This window comes from Pseudophryne corroboree, chromosome 2, assembly GCF_028390025.1.
Source record: "Pseudophryne corroboree isolate aPseCor3 chromosome 2, aPseCor3.hap2, whole genome shotgun sequence".
Classification (NCBI taxonomy): Eukaryota; Metazoa; Chordata; class Amphibia; order Anura; family Myobatrachidae; genus Pseudophryne; species Pseudophryne corroboree.
Window position 1 is genome coordinate 107988685 of NC_086445.1, and position 13417 is coordinate 108002101.

Sequence of the window (13417 nt, forward strand, 5' to 3'; positions counted from 1 at the left end):
AAATGACAGAGGCTGATGATGTGGAGGCCTATCTGACCACGTTTGAAAGGACTGCCGAGCGTGAGAACTGGCCGAAAGCACAGTGGGCCAGTCTGCTGGCACCTTTCCTGTCAGGTGAGCCCCAAAAAGCTTACTTTGATTTAAGCCCTGCTGAGGCTCGGGACTATGATAAACTAAAGACTGAGATCCTGACCCGCCTGGGAGTCACGCTGTCAGTACGAGCACAACGGGTGCACCGTTGGCTGTACGCCATGGAGAAGCCTCCGCGCTCCCAGATGCACGACCTTATTCAGCTAACAAAAAAATGGCTACAGCCAGAGACATTAACTGGTCCCCAGATGGTGGAAAGAGTCGTCATGGACCGCTACTTGAGATCTTTTCCCATGGTCCTGCGCAAGTGGGTGAGCCATGGAAACCCGGGTACTGCTGACCAATTAGTGGACATGGTAGAGAGGTATTTGGCAGCAGAGGAACTACTGATGACCACCCAGCAACCCATAGATCCTCGACAGCGCCCTTCAGTAAAGACTGGTAAGACTGTTCCGTGGGAAAACGTTGCTGGGCGGTTAAGAGAACGCAAGGCTGGAGAGACTGTAAACACTGGCCCTGGAAACAGGCCAATGGGGCTAGAACGGTCTATGCTGCCCAAACGGGTTGATAATCGTGTGGTTAAATGTTTTAGGTGTGGTATGCCAGGTCATGTTATTGCCAATTGCCCAGTCACGCAAGAACCCATGCAATGTGATGCTGCCTTTGAATGTCGCAGAATGTCTTTCTTTGCTAGGTTAGCCTGTACTGTGGTACCTTCACCTGAGCTGGAAAAACAAATGTGTGATGTGTTCTTAGAGGGTAACCGGGTAGAGGCCTTTCTAGATTCAGGAAGTTTAGTTACCCTCGTGAAAGCTGGGTTAGTGAACCCCTTAAAGGTCCAGCAAATACCTATTGGGGTAACTTGCATACATGGGGATCCCCAACATTATGCCACTGCTGAGGTGAATATAGAAACTTGTTGTGGGTCAGCAATGGTTAAAGTGGGACTGGTCCCTAACTTGGTGCATGAGGCCATAATAGGGAGGGATTTTCCTCATTTTTGGAAACTGTGGGAATCACGGATATCTACAGATGTGAGAAGTAAAAAGCCAGTTGATAATACCGGTGATTTTATGGATGTACGTGGGTCTTCGGAACTTTCTGGCCCTTTGCCTTTTGCTAGTTTGGCTGGGGAAGTGACAGATGGGGAGTCCAGTGAGGACCCTCTTGCTGGGAACAGAGACATAGTAGTTAGAACTGAAAGCGTGCCTGACCTGGAGGTAAAGAAGGATCTGTTTGCGTCTGAACAGTTAAAGGATCCTACCTTAATAAAGGCTAGAGAGAATGTTAAGATTGTTAATGGGGAACCTGTGGTACCAGGTGACAGGGTTACGTATCCCCACATGGCCATCTGTAATGAGCTCTTGTACCACATTGTCAAAAGGGGTGAGGATGTGGTGGAACAGTTGGTAGTTCCCCAGCCTTATCGGAGAACGGTACTAGATTTAGCTCATAGTCACGTTACCGCAGGACATTTAGGGGCAGAAAAAACCACTGAAAGAGTTTTACAAAGGTTCTTTTGGCCAGGGGTTTATAAAGAAGTGTCTGAATATTGTTCTTCCTGTCCTGAATGCCAGTATCATGCCCCTAGACCCCATTTCAGGAGCCCACTAGTTCCCATGCCTATTATAGAGGTCCCGTTTGACAGAATAGCCATGGATCTCGTGGGGCCCTTGTTAAAGTCTGCTCGGGGCCATCAGTATATCCTGGTAATTATGGACTATGCCACTCGATATCCTGAGGCTGTCCCTTTACGCACTATCACAACCAAGGCGATAGCTAGGGAGCTGGTGCAGGTATTTAGTAGAGTGGGAATACCAAAAGAAATTTTGACTGACCAAGGTACTCCATTTATGTCAAGGATCATGAAAGAATTGTGCAAGTTATTTAAGGTCACTCACCTCAGGACGTCCATCTACCATCCCCAAACTGACGGGTTGGTGGAAAGGTTTAATAAAACATTAAAAAGTATGTTAAAAAAGGTTGTTGAGAGAGATGGGAAAAACTGGGATTGTTTGTTGCCCTACTTGTTAATGGCCATCAGAGAAGTTCCTCAGTCCTCTACGGGGTTTTCTCCATTTGATTTGTTGTATGGTAGACACCCCAGAGGGCTGTTGGATATTGCCAAAGAGACGTGGGAAGGACAGCCCACTCCTTATAGAAGCGTTATTGAGCATGTAACACAAATGCAGGATAGGATTGCAGCCGTGGTACCTGTTGTCAGAGAGCACATGGAACAGGCCCAAAGTGCTCAACAGAGGGTCTATAACCGGAGTGCCAAGATACGGGAATTTGCTCCTGGAGATAGAGTTCTTGTTTTGGTACCCACTGTGGAAAGCAAATTCCTAGCTAAATGGCAGGGTCCATTTGAGATTAGGGAAAAAGTGAATGAGGTTAATTACAAAGTATACCAGCCGGGAAAGAGAAAACCCGAACAGATCTACCATGTTAACTTAATCAAACCCTGGAAAGATAGGTTGTCTCTGTCAGCGGAGCCTTGCCCTTCGGTGTCTTCACCCCGGTTGCTTCCCGCAGTGAAGGTGTCAGAGACATTATCAGCTGATCAGAACAATCAGGTTAAAGAATTTCTCATCCAAAATAGGGAGGTATTTTCAGAGCTGCCTGGCCGAACGACCATAATAAAACATGACATTGTCACAGAACCAGGGGTCAGGGTTCATTTAAAGCCATATAGGATTCCTGAAGCTCAGCGAGAAGCTATTTCTAAAGAAGTTAAAACCATGTTAGAACTTGGAGTCATAGAGGAGTCTAACAGTGAGTGGTCCAGTCCCATAGTGCTCATCCCGAAGCCCGACGGTAGCATACGCTTCTGTAATGACTTTCGTAAGTTAAATGAGGTGTCCAAGTTTGACGCATACCCCATGCCCCGTGTGGACGAGCTTGTAGAAAGGCTGGGAACAGCCAGGTTTCTCACCACATTGGACCTGACCAAAGGTTACTGGCAAATACCTTTATCTGATAGCGCCAAAGAAAAAACAGCCTTTTCGGTTCCGGAGGGGCTGTACCAGTATAAGATGTTACCCTTTGGGTTGCATGGGGCTCCAGCAACCTTTCAACGGGCGATGGATAAAATTTTGAGGCCCCATAGAAAATATGCAGCTGCCTATTTGGATGATGTGGTAATTCACAGTAAAGACTGGGGGTCCCATTTGGTTAAAGTACAAGCAGTACTGGACTCAATCAGAGAGGCAGGGTTAACTGCTAACCCAAAGAAGTGCTGCCTCGCAATGGAGGAGGTCAAATACTTGGGCTTCACCATAGGCAGAGGTCTGATTAGGCCCCAATTGAATAAAGTTGATGCTATTCAAAACTGGCCTCGTCCAGTGAATAAAAAACAGGTAAGGGCTTTTTTGGGAATTACTGGGTACTATAGACGGTTTATTCCCAATTTTGCGACCACAGCGGTGCCGTTGTCAGACCTTACCAAAGGGAAGCAGTCAAATGTGGTGAAATGGAACCCTGATGCAGAAAAGGCGTTCCAAGCGTTAAAAGTGGCTTTGTGTTCACAACCGGTGTTGATAACACCAGATTTTTCAAAAGAATTTGTGGTACAGACAGATGCCTCAGAGGTAGGGATAGGTGCTGTGCTGTCCCAAACCAGAGATGGGGACGAACACCCTATCATTTATTTGAGTAGGAAACTCAATGAGCATGAAAAAAGGTATGCCATTGTGGAAAAGGAGGCTTTGGCCATTAAGTGGGCACTAGATACCTTGAGATATTACCTCTTGGGTAGACAATTCAGACTAGTGACGGATCATGCCCCTTTAAAATGGATGTATGTAAATAGAGGCAAGAATGCTCGGGTAACTAGATGGTTTCTAGCATTGCAGGATTTTAAGTTTACTGTTGAACATAGACCGGGAACACAATTGGCCAACGCAGATGCATTGTCTCGCATCTTCTGTTTGGGGGCTACAAGTGTTCCGGCCCCTAGGTCGAAACAGGGGAGGGGGATATGTGACAAGAACACTGGGATAGTGTTTGAGGGCAGGTATGTTTGTCCCAGGTTCTTGTCTTACATGTTTTAAAAAGTGTTAACTTCTAGGAAAAATGCTTTTGGTTTTGTCAGAACCTTTTCAGTTTGCTGTAAAAGCTGGGTATAGGCTCTAAGAGAGAGATAAGGAGAGTTCTAGACATTGGGCCCAGTTCGGGTCTTTGGCCTCACAGAGGGCTAATCAGGGTTTCAGCTGTGTAAGTGTGTTATAGGGCTGCTAGCCTGATTAGTAGGGGCAGACTGCCTGGGAAGGCTGCAGGATCTGTGTGTGAGAGACACGCTTTCTGATGCAAGTAAGCTATACAGTATGTACTAAAGAACTCTGTGTTTTGTTTAGTGACAGTTAGGAATATCTTATGTTTAGTTAGTGCCGGACAGGCAAGGTATTTTTATTTTGGGGTTTGTTTTGTTTTCTGTTTCAATAAAACTGGCCGGGGTCAGTTGTACCAGAAACTGGACTTGTGTTGTTCCTCAGCTGCTGCGTGCTGCCATATTCCCCAGGAAAAGGCGCCTTGCACCCCTACAGTGTTACAACTTATATATATATATATATATATATATATATATATAAAACCAATGTAGCTGTTTGACTTCCTGTTCTGAAATAAAGGATTTACCTTTTAACATGTCTGGTGAGTGCTCTCCCTTTTTATGGCTATATATATATATATATATATATATATATATATATATATGTATATATAGAGATATATATATTAAAGATGCTGTCTTAAGAGATATATATATATAAAACATTCCCAAAGAGACATTAGTCTACTGGGTTCTAGAGTCAACGCTATGTCGATTTCTGCTTGACGTGTCCTGTAGAATATGCAATGGACAGGTGATGCCGACTTAAGAGGCATATGGAAGGCTGAGGATTGTGTGGAGAAGGGATCTTGAACCTGGTCTCCACAGCTATAGCTGGTAATTCTGATATTTTGACTTATATTCTTGCACAGCCTAGGAAAGCACGACATTATCAAATGCAGCCTTTCGAACACAAAGAAAAAAGAAAGTCCGAGGTGCGTCCTTTCTTGCCAGAGGCAGGGGCAGAGGAAAGAAGCTGCACAACACAGCTAGTTCCCGGGAACAGAAGTTCTCCCCGGCCTCTACAAAATCCACCCCATGTCGCTGGGGCTCCACAGGCGGAGCTAGGCCCGGTGGGGGCACGTCTTCGTAAGTTCAGCCACAAGTGGGTTCACTCCCTGCTGGATCCCTGGGCAATAGATATTGTGTCTCAGGGATACAAGCTGGACTTTGAGGAGATGCACCCTCACCGACGGCCCTGCCGGCTTCCCCCCACGAGAGGAAAATAGTGTTAACTGCAATTCACAAATTGTATCTTCAACAGGTGGTGGTCAAGGTTCCCCTCCTTCAACAAGGAGGGGGTTATTATTCGACCATGTTGTAGTCCCGAAACCGGACGGTTCGGTCAGACCCATATTGAATTTAAAATCCCTAAACATATACCTGAAAAGGTTCAAGTTCAAGATGGAATCGCTAAGAGCGGTCATCGCAAGCCTGAAAGGGGGAGATTTTACGGTGTCTCGGGACATAAAGGATGCATACCTTCATGTCCCCATTTATCCACCTCATCAGGCGTACCTCAGATTTGCGGTACAGGGTTGTCATTACCAATTTCAGGCGTTGCCGTTTGGTCTCTCCACGGCCCGAGAATCTTCACCAAGGTAATGGCGGAAATGATGGTGCTCCTGCGGAAGCAAGGTGTCACAATTATCCCGTACTTGGTGTTAGGGTCTCCTGCCCTGTGCTGCCACGTCGTCATGGCAACCGGGAGACAAGTGCTAGCGGAGTAACCTGAGCGCAGCTGATACTCCGGTTCGGGTCTTTTGCTATGCAGTGGTTACAGGCAGGGGATCCGGTGCTGGTTTTTGTGCTCACAGTCTGTGAGGTCTGAGGGGGGCGTGGACAGCACCTGCTTTATAAGACCTCTTCTCAGGTTAAGCAGATGCTGCTGAATCTTTGTTGGTTAGTCAGTTCCTGAAAGTTAGCCAGTACTGTGTAGCTTTGTATTTGTTGTTGCTTACTGCAAATAGGCCTGGGGATTTGGTACTACACTCTGCCAATCCAGACCTAGCAGTAAGACTGGAGTCAGTCATTTAGCCTGCTGAGGTTCTTTTGCTATTCTGTGAACCCAGCAGGTTTGTGGCTGTACTTTCAGACCTGCCTGCATAATCCTCTCTCACTGTGCAGGGCGTCCATGTGTCAGTTTAGTGGCAGTAAGCTGAACCTGGGCCCTGCAAGTGAGAATTAGGATTGTGGAGACTCTCCTTGTGTCTATTATTCCATCTCTGACCAAGGAGTTTACTGCCACACCCGTTGGTAACCCTTTAGGGTTTTGCTGTTGCCCTTAGCAACAGCATTTCGGGTTCTCTACGTATTAAAACACAACATCTTGCTTTTTCCATCTGAGCATTTCTAATACTAGGGAGACACCCAGTTTCTTAGCCTCTGGGCTTCTCTGTTCACTCTGTGTTGGTTTTGTTACCCTATCACCTTCTGTGTACGTTATGTCATATTTCCCAGTCTGTCTGTGAGTTCATTTGTTTTGCATCCCTCTCTGTTCAGACACCAGTACATTCCTGCAGGCACTGGTGTGCATAACAGTTCAAACACAGTACATTCCTGCAGGCACTGGTGTGCATAACATATTCAGCAGCCCAATACTCCTGTTGAAATTTTGTGGGAATATGGAGCATACCCCTCAAAATACGTTGCAACAGGTGGTCGATCAGGTGCAGGTCCTGACTCGTCAATTTAATGATTTGTCCATTAAAATGCACACCTCCCAGGCCGCTGGCGGAGCTCCCGCAGCAGCAGCACCTTCAGGGGTTAAGGAGCCGAAAGTAAATCTTCCGGATCGTTTTTCTGGAGATCGCTCGCAGTTCTTTTGTTTCAAGGAGAGCTGCAAGTTATATTTCCAGCTTAGGCCTCAGTCTTCTGGGTCAGAGATTCAGCGGGTGGGTATAGTGATTTCCTTGCTACAAGGAGACCCACAGGTCTGGGCATATGGGTTGCAGCCTGACTGTCCGTCGCTTAAAAGTGTTGATGCTTTTTTTACGGCACTGGGCATGTTGTATGATGACCCTGACAAGACGGCCTCAGCCGAGGCTCAGATTTCGATCCTTAAGCAAGGGCGAAGGCCAGTTGAGGTTTACTGTACAGAGTTTCGGAGGTTGGCCCATGATACCCAGTGGAATGACCCAGCCCTGAGACACCAGTACCGAAGAGGTCTTTCTAACCAGATAAAAGACCAACTGGTACAATATCCCTTGCCTGATAGCTTGGATCAGCTCATGCAGTTATCCATCCGGGTGGATAGACGGCTGAGAGAGCGTAGGCTTGAAAGGGAGACCGAGGTTTCCTTCTTTCCCAAGGGAACCTCAGACTCTGAGGAATTTTCCGAGGAGCCTATGCAGATTGGGGCTACACGCCTCTCCTCGCGTGAGAAGACGCGGAGGAGACAGCAGGGGTTGTGTTTGTACTGTGGGAATAAGGGTCATGTGGTAGTATCATGCCCAGAAAAGCCGGAAAACTTCAGGGCCTGAGGGTGATGGGAAATATCCTGTCAGGCCAGAAGTCAGAATTTCCCAAGAAGACTTTTATCATTCCGGTGACCTTGAAGATCCTCGGTCAAACTGTCAAGACTGAGGCCTTTGTGGACAGTGGGGCCGACGGGGTTTTTATGGACCGCCAATTCGCCCTGAAACACTCTGTTCCCTTAGTACCCTTGGCGTCGGAAATTGAGATTTGTGGGTTAAACGGGGAACCATTATCCCAGGGTAAAATTACCTCTTGCACTAGCCAGATTTCTTTGTTTATTGGAGCCACACACTCTGAAAAATTGTCCTTTTATGTGACTGTCTGTACTTTTGCCCCATTGGTGTTGGGGTTACCCTGGTTAAGGGCCCACAATCCTCAATTTGACTGGGTCTCTGGGGAGATTCTTAGTTGGGGTACTGATTGTTTCAGGAGTTGCTTGAGCCTTCCAGTCAGGCTCTCGCAGCTAAGTTTGCCAGGATTGCCAGGGTGTTATGCAGATTTTGCGGACGTGTTCTCCAAAAAAGTTGCAGAGGTACTACCTCCCCATCGCCCCTATGACTGTGCCATTGATTTGTTGCCGAATGCTAAGCTTCCCAAGAGCAGGTTGTACTCCCTGTCACGTCCTGAGACTCAGGCTATGGCAGAGTACATTCAGGAGAACTTGGCTAAAGGATTTATCAGACCTTCACAGTCTCCAGTTGGGTCGGGGTTCTTCTTCGTGGGTAAAAAGGACGGTTCATTGCGACCCTGCAACGACTTCAGGGAATTGAACCGTATCATGATTAAAAACTCATACCCACTGCCTCTCATTTCGGTCTTGTTTGACCAGCTTCGTACTGCCACCATTTTTTCTAAGATTGACCTACGCGGTGCGTACAATCTAATCCGAATAAGAGAGGGGGATGAATGGAAGACTGCCTTTAATACCCACTCAGGGCATTATGAATATTTGGTGATGCCTTTTGGGCTCTGTAATGCCCCGGCAGTCTTCCAGGATTTCATGAACGATGTGCTCAGGGAATATTTGGATAGATTCTTAGTTGTATACTTAGATGACATCCTAATCTTCTCCCATTCCCTGGAGGAACATCGGAAGCATGTACGCTTAGTCCTCCAGAAACTCAGAGACCACCGGCTTGGGGCGAAGCTGGAGAAGTGCGAATTTGAAGTTCAGCAAATCGCATTTCTAGGATATATTATCTCCCCAGAAGGTTTCCAAATGGAGGGTTCCAAGGTACAGGCAGTCCTGGATTGGGTGCAGCCCACTAGTTTGAAGGCGCTTCAGCGTTTCCTGGGCTTTGCAAATTTTTATAGACGATTTATCGCTGGATTTTCGTCTATAGTGGCGCCCTTGGTGGCACTCACTAAGAAAGGGGCGGATGTTGCTCACTGGTCTCGTGAGGCCAAAGCGGCTTTTGCCCATCTCAAAAGGGCATTTGTCTCGGCCAAGGTGCTACGACACCCAGATCCAGAGCGTCCTTTTGTGGTGGAGGTGGATGCCTCTGAGATGGGTATTGGGGCAGTGCTCTCTCAGATGGGAGTGTCTGATAATCGCCTTCATCCCTGTGCTTACTTTTCCCGTAAATTTTCGCCTGCCGAGATGAATTATGACGTGGGTAACCGGGAATTGTTGGCTATTAAGGATGCACTCGAGGAGTGGAGACACTGGCTTGAGGGGGCTAAGTTTGTGGTCTCAATTCTCACCGACCATAAGAATTTGGCATATTTAGAGTCAGCGAAGCGTCTCAATGCCAGGCAGGCACGATGGGCTTTGTTTTTTGCTCGCTTTAATTTTTTGATAACATATCGCCCTGGGTCAAAAAACATCAAGGCTGATGCGCTCTCGCGGAGTTTTGCTCCAATCCAGGAGACCACCGAGGAGCCGTTGCCCATTGTGTCCCCATCATGTATTAAAGTGGGCATTACCCAGGACCTCTTGTCATTAGTCCTTAGAGCACAGGAGCAGGCTCCTCCAGACCTTCCGGTAGGTCTTTTGTTTGTGCCTCCTAGGTTAAGACAGCGAGTGTTCCTGGAATTCCATGCCAAGAAGTCGGCAGGTCACCCAGGTATTGCCAGAACTCGGGAGTTGCTATCTAGGGCGGTGTGGTGGCCCTCGGTGGCTAAGGATGTGGATCAGTGGGTTCGGGCATGTGACATCTGTGCCCGAAATAAGACTCCTAGAGGGGTTCCTGTTGGCCCATTACATCCACTCTTTATTCCATCTAAGCCATGGACCCACATTTCAATGGATTTTGTTGTGGTCTTGCCCAAATCCTCGGGGATGACAGCCATCTGGGTTGTCGTTGACAGGTTTTCGAAGATGGCGCACTTCGTTCCACTGGTTGGGCTGCCATCGGCCAGACGCCTGTCTGAATTATTTATGCTGCATGTTGTGCGTCTCCACGGGTTGCCACTTGATGTGGTCTCTGACCGCGGATCCCAGTTTGTGGCCAAATTCTGGAGGGCATTTTGTTCCGATCTCCAGATTTCTGTCAGCTTGTCGTCAGGCTACCATCCGCAGTCTAATGGGCAGACTGAAAGGGTGAACCAGTCCTTGGAGCAGTTCCTCAGGTGTTATGTCTCCAAGTGTCAGACTGACTGGGTTGCTCATCTGTCAATGGCGGAGTTTGCCTATAACAACGCGGCTCACTCTGCTACAGGGATCTCTCCCTTCCTTTGTGTGTATGGGCATCATCCTAAGGCCAATTCTTTTGACCCCCTGGACTCCACGCCTGGTGGTTCCTCTGTCATTTCGGTCCTTAGAGGTATTTGGAGGAAAGTGAAGAAAGCCCTTGTGTCTGTGTCATTAGTGACCAAAAGGGTTTTTGATAAGCGGAAAAGACCCTGCAGCTTCAAATTAGGAGACTTCGTCTGGTTGTCTACCAAGAATTTGAAGTTGAGACAGCCATCTCATAAGTTAGGCCCCCGGTTCATCGGCCCTTATAAGATCACCAGGGTTATCAATCCGGTGGCATTTCAGTTAGATCTGCCCCGTTCTTTGGGTATCAATAAAACATTTCATTGTTCCCTTTTAAAACGGGCGATTAGTAATCCTTCTTCCAGAGGAAGACCTTCCCCTCTTCTGATACGTGGCCAGAGGGAGTTTGTTGTTGAAAGGATTCTTGACTCCAAGATGGTTCGGGGTCGGCTGACATTTTTGGTGCACTGGAAGGGGTATGGCCCGGAGGAGCGGTCGTGGGTGCGCAGTAGTGATCTTCATGCCCCCAGACTGATACGCTCTTTCTTCTCGCAGTTCCCCGATAAACCCGGTGGTAGGGGTTCTTTGACCCCTCGTCAGAGGGGGGGTACTGTTAGGGTCTCCTGCCCTGTGCTGCCACGTCGTCATGGCAACCGGGAGACAAGTGCTAGCGGAGTAACCTGAGCGCAGCTGATACTCCGGTTCGGGTCTTTTGCTATGCAGTGGTTACAGGCAGGGGATCCGGTGCTGGTTTTTGTGCTCACAGTCTGTGAGGTCTGAGGGGGGCGTGGACAGCACCTGCTTTATAAGGCCTCTTCTCAGGTTAAGCAGATGCTGCTGAATCTTTGTTGGTTAGTCAGTTCCTGAAAGTTAGCCAGTACTGTGTAGCTTTGTATTTGTTGTTGCTTACTGCAAATAGGCCTGGGGATTTGGTACTACACTCTGCCAATCCAGACCTAGCAGTAAGACTGGAGTCAGTCATTTAGCCTGCTGAGGTTCTTTTGCTATTCTGTGAACCCAGCAGGTTTGTGGCTGTACTTTCAGACCTGCCTGCATAATCCTCTCTCACTGTGCAGGGCGTCCATGTGTCAGTTTAGTGGCAGTAAGCTGAACCTGGGCCCTGCAAGTGAGAATTAGGATTGTGGAGACTCTCCTTGTGTCTATTATTCCATCTCTGACCAAGGAGTTTACTGCCACACCCGTTGGTAACCCTTTAGGGTTTTGCTGTTGCCCTTAGCAACAGCATTTCGGGTTCTCTACGTATTAAAACACAACATCTTGCTTTTTCCATCTGAGCATTTCTAATACTAGGGAGACACCCAGTTTCTTAGCCTCTGGGCTTCTCTGTTCACTCTGTGTTGGTTTTGTTACCCTATCACCTTCTGTGTACGTTATGTCATATTTCCCAGTCTGTCTGTGAGTTCATTTGTTTTGCATCCCTCTCTGTTCAGACACCAGTACATTCCTGCAGGCACTGGTGTGCATAACAGTTCAAACACAGTACATTCCTGCAGGCACTGGTGTGCATAACACTTGGACGATCTCCTCATAAAAGCGAGATCAAGAGAGCAGTTGCTGAACAGCGTATCACTTTCTCTGGAAGTGTAACGGCAACACGGCTGGATTCTATATATTCCAAAGTCGCAGTTGGTTCCTACGGCTCATCTGCCTTTCCTAGGCATGATTCTGGACACAGACCAGAAAAGGGTTTATCTCCCGATAGAGAGAGCTCAGAAGCTCATGACACTGGTCGGGAATCTATTAAAACCAAAGCAGGTGTCAGTGCTTCACTGCACTCGAGTCCTGGGAAGGATGGTGGCATCATACGAGGCCATTCCCTTCGGCAGGTTCCATGCGAGGACCTTCCAATGGGACTTACTGGACAAGTGGTCCGGATCACATCTTCAGATGCATCGGTTAATCACCCTGTCCCCCAGGGCCAGGGTGTCACTCCTGTGGTGGCTGCAGAGTTCTCACCTTCTAGAGGGACACAGATTCAGAATTCAGGACTGGGTCCTGGTGACCACGGACGCTAGCCTCCGAGGGTGGGGAGCAGTCACACAGGGAAGAAATTTCCAAGGTCTGTGGTCAAGTCAAGAGACTTGCCTTCACATCAACATCCTGGAACTAAGAGACGTTTACAACGTCCTACGTCAAGCGGAGCACTTGCTTTGCGACCAACTGGTTCTGATTCAGTCAGACAACATCACCGCAGTGGCTCAGGTGAACCGCCAAGGCGGCACAAGGAGCAGAGTGGCGATGGCAGAAGCCACCAGAATTCTTCGCTGGGCAGAGAATCACGTAAGCGCTCTGTCAGCAGTGTTCATCCCGGGAGTGGACAACTGGGAAGCAGACTTCCTCAGCAGACACGACCTCCACCTGGGAGAGTGGGGACTTCATCAGGAAGTCTTCACACAGATCACATATCGGTGGGAACTGCCACAGGTGGACATGATGGCATCCCGCCACAACAAAAAACTACATATTGCGCCAGTTCAAGAGACCCTCAGGCAATAGCGGTAGACGCCCTGGTGACACCGTGGATGTTCCAGTCGGTCTATGTATTTCCTCCTCTTCCTCTCATTCCCAAGGTGCTGAGGATAATAAGGAAAGGAGGAGTGAGAACAATCCTCATTGTTCCAGATTGGCCACGAAGGACCTGGTATCCAGATCTGCAACAAATGCTCACAGAGGACCCGTGGCCTCTTCCTCTAAGACAGGACCTGTTGTAACAGGGGGCCTGTCTTTTCCAAGTCTTACCGCGGCTGCGTTTGACGGCATGGCGGTTGAACGCCGGATCCTAGCAGAAAAGGGCATTCCAGACGAGGTCATTCCTACGCTGATAAAGGCTAGGAAGGACGTGACAGCTAAACATTATCACCGTATATGGCGAAAAGATGTTTCTTGGTGTGAGGCCAGGAATGCTCCTACAGAGGAATTCCAGCTGGGCCGTTTCCTTCACTTTCTACAGTCAGGAGTGAATTTGGGCCCAAAATTGGGCTCCATTAAGGTCCAGATTTCGGCCCTATCCATTTTCTTTCAAA